This window comes from Halyomorpha halys, unplaced genomic scaffold, assembly GCF_000696795.3.
Source record: "Halyomorpha halys isolate HHAL.00 unplaced genomic scaffold, Hhal_1.1 Scaffold23.1, whole genome shotgun sequence".
Classification (NCBI taxonomy): domain Eukaryota; kingdom Metazoa; phylum Arthropoda; class Insecta; order Hemiptera; family Pentatomidae; genus Halyomorpha; species Halyomorpha halys.
Genome location: NW_027116062.1, coordinates 1459163 through 1468615, shown reverse-complemented (window position 1 = coordinate 1468615; position 9453 = coordinate 1459163). Strand labels below are relative to the sequence as shown.

Sequence of the window (9453 nt, the reverse complement as noted above, 5' to 3'; positions counted from 1 at the left end):
ATTATTAAATAAAGTGAATAATAAAGCTGTAAATTTACAATTAGTAAATTAATATAATAATAAGAATAAAAGATAATACAGAACATGATAAAAATAAAGATCCAATAATATCTATTACTAAGCACACATACATTCCTAATTCTAATTGTAAAATTATAAATAAATTATGTGGAGTTGAGAAAAACGGAAGATATGGTCATTTGGTGAATCAAAAGCAATTTTCGAGTCCCTTATAAGTAAGAAGTACCCTGTTAAAAATTTCTTTTTTAGTTTTTTTTTTTGTTTTGTGTGTGGTTGATTTATTTATTGGTTCTTCTGGTAAGCGATTGAACAGATTTGGTACCATATAGTTTAAGGTACATTTACCTAATTTATTGTTATAAGATGATTCCATAAATTTGTTTTTCTAATATTTTTTAGTTATAGTATTTCATTTCTAAATAAATTATTATCCATAAATTTTAAGATGGTTCTATAAAAATAAAATAGTTTAGATGGTAAAGTACCAATGATTTTATGATTTTTTGTTTTATTATTACGGTGCGTTATTGTTCTTAATGTTCGATTTTGTCAACTTGCAAGCTTTGATAAATGACTATCAGATTTGACACCATAACATACGATTTCATATCTTAATATCTTTGTACACCATTATTAAATCTGCCCTCTTTACAAATCGGAGGTAATAAATTTTATTGGAGCAAACTCATAATCTCTTTAAGACATTCAGTATGTGCGGTTCCCAAGAAAAAGCATTATTCACAGTAACACCTAGATATTTATATTTTTCTACAACCTTTAGTGTAAAAAATAACTCTACAATAAAAATAAAACTTCAAAATAAAAATATAACTTTAAAATAAAAATATAACTGTAAAAAACAAAAACAACTTTAAAAATATAAATTTCATGTTTTTTTTTAAACATAAAAACAAACGACCATGACAATCGGCCCAATCTGTGACGGTACTCGTAGTTCCATGTTGTTAATGGTTCGAGCTTGTTAAATTTTTGCGTACTTGCTAATTATCGTTATGAGTTACGAGTTGCCAGTATATTTTATGTTAATTCCTGTCGACATTTTCAAACAATGGACATTACCATAATTATATTTTAGCTCGTGATAAAATTTAAAAATTAGGATACTTTAATTAGAATGACTTATAGTTGTGACATGTATTTTTAATAATTTTAAAAAGTAATTATCGGTATTAGAAAAAAAAACATTGTTTGGTTTCATGCCATGATTACTTTTAGTATTTTTTTTCTTTATCACGCTATTAATTACGGTTGAATCAATAATTCACTTCATCAGAATGTAAATTAATTAGCTTTTCTTGTAAATTTCTCCGACTCAACTTTTTAATTAAGCTGCCGTTTTTCTCGGAATCCGTAATTTGTTAGAATTAATCGTTGTTTTTGTTGAACTCTTTAATTTTTTTTCTTACTTTAATCAAAAGTTTTAATTCAATCAAATAATATGGATGTATATTTTCTTTTGTTAATATATATCTAGTTACGTAGATACGTAATGTAGGCTTTTTGGCAGGAATTCCTAATCAAAAGAATTTGAATCAGGATTTGCCACGCTGGGGTTAGGCAATGGATTATTTAATATTATTACTATACGCACGCAGACAATTAGTAGATGTTTTAATTTTGTACACTAATTGACAAAGTGGATCGATTTACATCAAATTTTTGCATTTTTTTTTATTACTCTAAAGGGAGTCTAAAATGTCTGAAATTTATAATTCTGGTTTTTTAGTGCATAAAGAAAGAAAATGTTTCAGGTTTGCCTTTTGTACGAATTTTTCGAACTAGTTATACCATCTTCATATATATATATATAAATTTCGATACTCTGAATATTCTGATTTCTTTTTGTATAGAGGGTGTCATTGTTCAATCTCTTTAATCCCAATTGATCTACTTCAATTGGAAGACTTTTGGCCTTATTTCTTTGGACAGTTCAAGCTCCTACATAGCAATTTCCAACCAGTGGTTCACAGACCAAAAGATGACCACCGAACGATTCAGAATATTTTGTGAAAAATTGTCGCTAAAACTGTTTTATTCGTTACTTTTTCGGATGTTTTAGCGTCAGTTCAAAGATGTTAACCAGCAAATGTAGTTTATAACTACACTCTGAGGCACTTTTCCTCCATGGCGATAATGATCCTTTTGAAATACTTCGAAGGATAAACTATTAGTGTCGTACTATTACTTTGTCGAATGATTTTCATATGTCATTACGATTATCTTGTTATTTAAAATTATTATAAATAGAATACAGTTTTTTTGGGATATGTAGATGATTGATGGTTTCTCATCAGGAAACTGCCTGCTTCTAAAGTACGTCATCCCGGTTTGAAGGTAACGAAGTTTTGTTATACTACCACATCAAAAGATCATAACGAATAGCATTACGTTACGACGAATGTCGGTGGTAATTGTGTTGGCTGGTAGTACCTGTGCGAGATCATTGACTTTGTAATGGAATCAATGAGGTGCAAGATATTATTCATGAAAGCAAAAGTCATTCCATGCATACCAAAAGGCGAGGGGATGTTAGACATTCATTACAGAGCTCTGTGCCGAAAGCTCGTCACCCCCTCTCCCCCTTGGGGGCTCCCACACGTCAACGAATCCTCAGAATAAGTTTCTTTGACGTCGAATGGTCTGACTATCTGCCGGCTCTGGAATGTTTACCACTAGTCTCAGATTTATTGTTTACTTTCTAACCTAACTGCCTTTGGACAGTTAATAAATATCATGTAGGCAGAGATGAAACGGTTCAACTAATACATTGCTTCCTTAAAGCTGAAATAGAGACTGCAGATCTTATTAATAGACTTTAGGTATTTCTAGGTTATGAGGATCTTGAAGTTTTCCAAGTTAATTCAATTCATTATGTTTTAGTCAATTTATTCGATTTTTAGCTGTCGTTAATCAAGTTGGATCATTATTTCGACAAATATTGATAATAAAAGTAACCCTTAAGTACAAATATAGAAAATAAAAAATCACCTTATCTTGACAGACCTTCGAACTTAAATTTAATTATATTGAAACCAGATATTTGACCGTATGAAGTAGATTGTAGTATAGTACAGGTGGCGGTATTGTTATCCAACATTTCGTCCCACTTTGCAAGAAGTTCAAGAATGAAGTTCTGCGACCAACTGTTGGTCTATTTTGATACTTTTATTGACTGTCACCTGGACCTTTCTCCTACAATTACATTTAGCTGATTAAAATCAAAATTTAATTAATTTAAAATCTACATAATTATACTTAAAATTGTGTATTAAACACCAAAAGTACATTGAAAGTAACCATATTCACCAAATATTTACCCATGCCTCAATATACTATTAATGTTTAGGTTATCATTAATTATATCATAACAAATTGTTAAGTGTTGTAATTATAGATCACTAAGTTAATATTAAATTCGATTTCACCTTCATTGTTTCTTTCTTATATCAAGATTAAAATTTTGGGAAGAGAATATTTCTTTTTTTATTTTATTTATCCTTTCTTATTAGATATTTTCCAACTTACCCGAATATATATTCAGGTTTTGGCTGTGCTTCTTGTGATTTATTTAAAATCACAATTCTTTATTTTATGTTTTTTATTTATATTTTTTAATTGTTTAATTTTATTTTTCTGGGCTAGTTATTTACGAGTAATACTTTATTTTCAATTTTAAGATAAACATAACTGAAGTTGCCAATTTCACACCCATAAAAGAAATTGAAAGAACTAATTTCTCATAAATTCTATCTTTTAGATTTCGATACAGAAGTATAATTTGACTATTATAGTCAATAATATATTCACTGAAAATAAATTATTAACCAATAAGTTAACAATAGGAAAATAACAAATATTCATTGAATCATTTATCTTTATTTATTTTTATTTTATTATTCTTCGTTGATGATTAAACTAATATATAACTTGTTACAGGATTAGTAAGTGGTAATTTACAAGAAAACTCTAAATATGAAAAATAATGCAGTAAGAACTCAAAATGTATTTTATTGAGTATTGAATCAATACATCAGAAAAAATATATTTTTCGTTTAATTTATAACATTAAAAGAAGGAAAGATTATTCTATCTTGTGTTAAAAGTACAGGGGCAGAATTAAAATAATGTGCAACATGTATAAGTTATAATAACTATAATTCTATTACTCCATTCAATTATAATGTACTTACAGAAAATGAAAGATTAATTTATCCTATAAAATATTATTGAATAAGAAATAACTTAAAATTAATATTCAATCAATATCCTAACTATAATTAAACAATTAAAAACTTGAGCTGCACGTCGATTTCCACTATTACAGCACTTACTAGACAAACGGTCTAAACTTCCAACACATTACAAAAGACTGATCTACATGACTGTAATAAGGCCAATCTAGACATATGGAGTTGAGCTTTGGGGCTCCACTAAACCTTCGAATTCCTCTCGTATTCAATCCTTACAATCCAAAATACTTCGTAAAATCCTCAATGCTCCTTACTTTGTCACTAATAAAATCATACATAAAGACCTTAATGTTCCCTATGTAACCGATCTAGCCCGAACCAGATATCACTCCTTCCATTAAAAACTCCCTAACCACTCAAACCCCCTAGTTTCTAATCTTGCATCCTCTTCCATTCCTGAGAATCCTCCGAGGCGCCCGAAAAGAAGATGGCCACGAGACCAGCTAATGTAAAATGTCATTAGAGTGCTACCAATGGGTAGTTTCTCTACACGCCTATAACACTCCACTTTAACTTAGATCAGATTTACTGAATGTATTATAATGTACAGTTGTAAATAGCAATAAATAAATATTTAAAAAAAAACCTTGAGATTGAGGAACAAAGCACATAAATATAATTAATAAAATAAAATATTTTAAATAGAAGCGAATAACACGGAAATCCGGCCTCTCTGACAATACATATTCAGTAAATGTGTAATTATGATTAAATATCTTAGACATTTTAACTACTGACGTATGGATTATTTCGATATTAATAGATGCATATCAAAATTGAAATAATATAATTTAGTGGAAATATATAATTTTACACTCTCAAAATATAAATTATAAATCCTACCACGGAGCTAAAAAAGGACAACACATGCAATTTTGTGCAATATTAAATTTTAATGTTTTATTCAATACATAATTATTTATTATTTATTTAGGGGTGTTAAACACATGCAAATAAAATGGAAATCCGGTTTATAACAATATTATAAAGAGTCTGTACAGTTATGATTAATTTTGTTAGATATTTATATACATATACATGCAGCAGTAGTTAAAACAATAAGGGATGCTGTAATGAGCTATGGCAGATGAAACATTTTTGTCGTAGCTATGTCCTCATCATTAAGGTGAAAATGTGAATTGAAGAATAAAAGAGATTTATAAACTTCTAAACACTTTTAATGATGTTCAAACAAACGATTTACTTTAGGATTCTTATACTCGGCAGTACTAAGTTAACAAGTTGCCGCCATTCTTTTTAGCTGACGTTTCTTTTTTTCTAAAGTCTCCCTTTTCTGCCACCTCGTACATTTTTCTAAAAGGTACACAGTTTGTAATAATAAGCCATTATAATTAGCCTTACATAAACACCATTATCATTAAAATCATGTCTTTCCTCTATTACTTGTAATTATTTATCGATGTAGTTTTAATTTTATTTCTTTAAATAATTTTTCTTTTGGTTTTTAATTAACATAAATTTTCTAATGTAACAGAACTAATTGGTGTTATTTGTGGTAACTTATTTCTAGAAAATATATATTCCTAAGATTTCAGCGATGTTTTTATAAACTAGTTCTAATCTTAACGGTTTATATATATTGTTTTGTTTTTTTAGAATCTCAAAATCGAATACAAAATAATATTAATAATAAAGGCTTAACATGTAGAATTTGGTGAATTAAAAGCAATTATTGAGTCTCATAGAAATAAGTTACCCAGTTAAAAATTTCTTTTTTATTATTATTTTTTTTGTTGTTGATTTATTTATTAGTTCTTCTGGTAAGAAATTGAACATACATGGTACCATATTGTTTAAGGTACGTTTACCAATTATATTGTTATTAGATGATTTCCAAAAAATTTTTTAATACATTTTTTAGATATAGTATTTCAGTTCTAAATAAATTATTATCCATAAATTTTAAGATGATTCTATAAAAATTAAAAAACGATTTTCAGATTTTTTGTTTTTTAAATCTAGTTCTAATCTTAACAGTTTTTTTCATGTAATTATTGTTTTGTTTTTTTTAGAATCTCATAATCGAATATAAAATAATATTAATAATAAAGGCTTGGCGAACCCGAAGGTTCGATGCCGATACCACCAATTATTCTCTATGATACATTTGTCTATCTGTTACGCCCCAACCCATTCAAACCCAAATCTACTTAGTCAGTTTTAATGCATTCCTCCCATCAACGTTTCGGTCTTCCCTTCGTACGCTTATCCAACCTTACACGCTTTAAAGAACAGTGTGAGGTATAAGTTTAAGTTTTTCGACAAAAGGCGCGAGTTAAGTAATTTCAAAAAATATTCTTTACGTCCATTGAATCATTTTTATTAGATAAATGTTAGTTCATCAATATCGTGTATCATCACAGATTACAAAATATTTTGAATCAAATTATAATTAATATGTCTGTATATTTACGTTGATCCATATTAATATTCATTGTATACTCCTTTTAAAACAGGGATTTCGTCCAATTTTAAAAATTTGTTATTAATTTTTTGTTTTCTACTTTAATTAATATTTTAATAATTGTATTTCCATTTGACAGAATGCAATTTGAGCTCATCCCAAAGATCGGCCTACTTTTTGCTTCTAATGAAGATAGTCGATGGGCACCTTCTTGGATATCTCGTTATCTTTCATTCTCACAGCGTAGCACGCTCATCGAAGCCTTCCCAACTCATTGGATTGAACGGCATTACACAGCACAGAATCTCTCCTTCTTCTACAGGTTACTCCCTCTCGAACCGGGCCAGAAATTCTCCTTAACTTATTTCTTTCAAAGTTTGCCCTCACCAGCTCTGATATAGGCCCAGGATTCATACTTATACATAAGAACTAAAAGGCATGCTAAAGTCTTATAAAGATGGACCTTAGCAATGTTAGTGAGGTGCCGGTTCCTCTAAACAATGTTGTTTTGAGTATCCATTTTCAAACGGAGGTATAAAAAACATTGCAACTTCTCGGATTCATAGAATCTGACTTCATGCCAAACACCATTCCTGCCTGTCACATTCTCAGAAGTTTGATCTTTGCGTGAATAATAACCAAGCCAAGTTTTTTCGCTTCGACTTCTAGTGCAAAGAGTAAACACTTTTCAGATAGAGCAGCAATTACTACACTAATAACTGAACCGTGCAAGTAAAAAGATGTGGGCCGAGTTTATAACCGGCCCAATGCTTGCTCCCCTGTAAAATTAAAAACGTGGGTAGCTAGGACATCTCATTGTCTCACAACGCAGTTATATATGAGTTCGGCGAAGTCAGATCCAATGTGCACTTACTCCAAAGTCCATCATAGGCATCCTCACCAGACGGATCAATTTTCGAGTAAATTCATATCGTCTAACGCCTAGTGAAGACGCGGTCGGTTTACTCTATCATACACAGATTTAAATTCAACAAAAAGGTGATGTGTATAATTTAGATTTTCTCAAAATGTTTTGTAATTATTGAAGGAACACTTTAATAAACAAGAATTTATTTAATTTATATGAACAAAACTTAAGGAGTTTTTGCGATTGGTGATCTAAACTAATTTAAATTTCTAATAATTCGCAGATGGGCTAGTTACTGGACGAATAGTTCGAAACGTTGGTCTACATGCATCAATTAAGGAAAATAAGAAAATTATTACAAGTCATTCCTCTAACTAAAATATCCATAGTTTATTAATTTAATATATTTAATAATAAATTGTTCAAGAGTAATCTATACTGCTAATAACAATAAGTTAATATAGTTATTGTGTTTAGCAAGAAGGAAAATCAGTTTAAAAATAGTTGTTGTTTTGAGATTATGTGTTATACCCTGGAAGTGAAAAAAGGTTTTTTTAATGAATTATTCCAAGACAATAATTAAGGTTGTCTCCTTGAAGTGAATTAACTTGTTGAGAGTAAATTGGATCATTTGTAGTTCTGTTATTTTTAATATATCAAAATAATTATATATAATTAGCATTAATTTAAATGATGATAAGAAAATGGTTGAAAATACTTTTTTCAATTATTATTTATTAGGCAGGCTATTTATTTTTTAGAAATAAATTTACCAATGAATAATCATTTATAGTATTTTTTTAGGTTATTAAACATTCATTATTTTAAATTTTTGGTTCATGTAGCGGTTTGTGGTAAATAATACAAAAATAAAATTAATAAATTGATTTTCTTTCATAAATTTTAAATACTTAAACAAAGTAACTTATTAGAATATTTTTTCATTTTGTTATTATAACAATCCTGACATTATTTTATTTAAATTAACCCTTTATTTATCTACTGCAATTTAGAACTGTTTATACATACGTAAACCCTAAGGCAAGTATTTAGTTTTTATAAGGTATCAAGGAAAATTGGATTATTTTATGAACTTAATCAAATCTCATTCTATCTATCATCTTCAAATACGTGTTAACTGTCTGAGGTAAGAAGGAACAAGAGAAAATCAGCATAGACACACCTGCTCAAGATCTCCTGTCTTGGCCAAACCTCTCGTTATTCTGCTTTTTTTCCTTCTTTTTCTCTCTTTTTTTTCAGTCTTTTTGCTCTCCGCAGCCTGAAGTACCTTTCAATTAAAAATTAATTAAAAGTCCTACTGTTCTACTTCGCTTCTTCGTTTAACACCAAGTGGTTCCTTCCTTATCTACAGAGCATTTGTTTTACAACGATTTACATTTTGTTGATAAATTATACATCATGTGTCACACGAAAATAAGTTTACTTTATGAATTTTTAATTTTCATGTTCCCTATATACATCATTATAAAATCAGGTTGGGTCCCTTTCAAGACATACCTAAACCTCTCTCCTCTAGCTTATATTTAATATCAGGTAGTAGCGCATTCTAAATATTTTAACTTGTGTATAAAATATTAGGAATGCCGACGCTCCTAAACATTGCATTTAATGCCCTTCAAAGGTAGCTGTCATTGAAAGTCACTTCAGAAGCTGTTACGGTTGCCATGGTGAAATAAAAAACATTGGCTAGGTCTCCGTAGACAAGAGGTGTTACGGTTGCCATGGGGAAAACAAAACATGAGCGATATGTTCAGATGGGTGGGTGTGTGTTTTGTGAAGATAACAGTTTGATTTTTGGATACGTTGCATGGATACCAGCGGACAAATAAGAGTTAATTGCAACTGTT

General features: G+C 29.2%; 2 protein-coding genes across 2 annotated transcripts in view; one reads left to right on the top strand and one right to left on the bottom strand.

Annotated features, from left to right (window-relative positions):
- Positions 1 to 9453, top strand: part of LOC106682328 (RNA-binding protein Raly) — a gene marked incomplete at its 5' end in the record, with an annotated part of 423435 nt that overhangs the window by 155222 nt on the left and 258760 nt on the right.
- The window catches only part of LOC106682325 (cathepsin D), a 42089-nt gene that overhangs the window by 7248 nt on the left and 25388 nt on the right, over positions 1 to 9453 (bottom strand). The gene's annotated exons all lie outside the window — the stretch shown is intronic.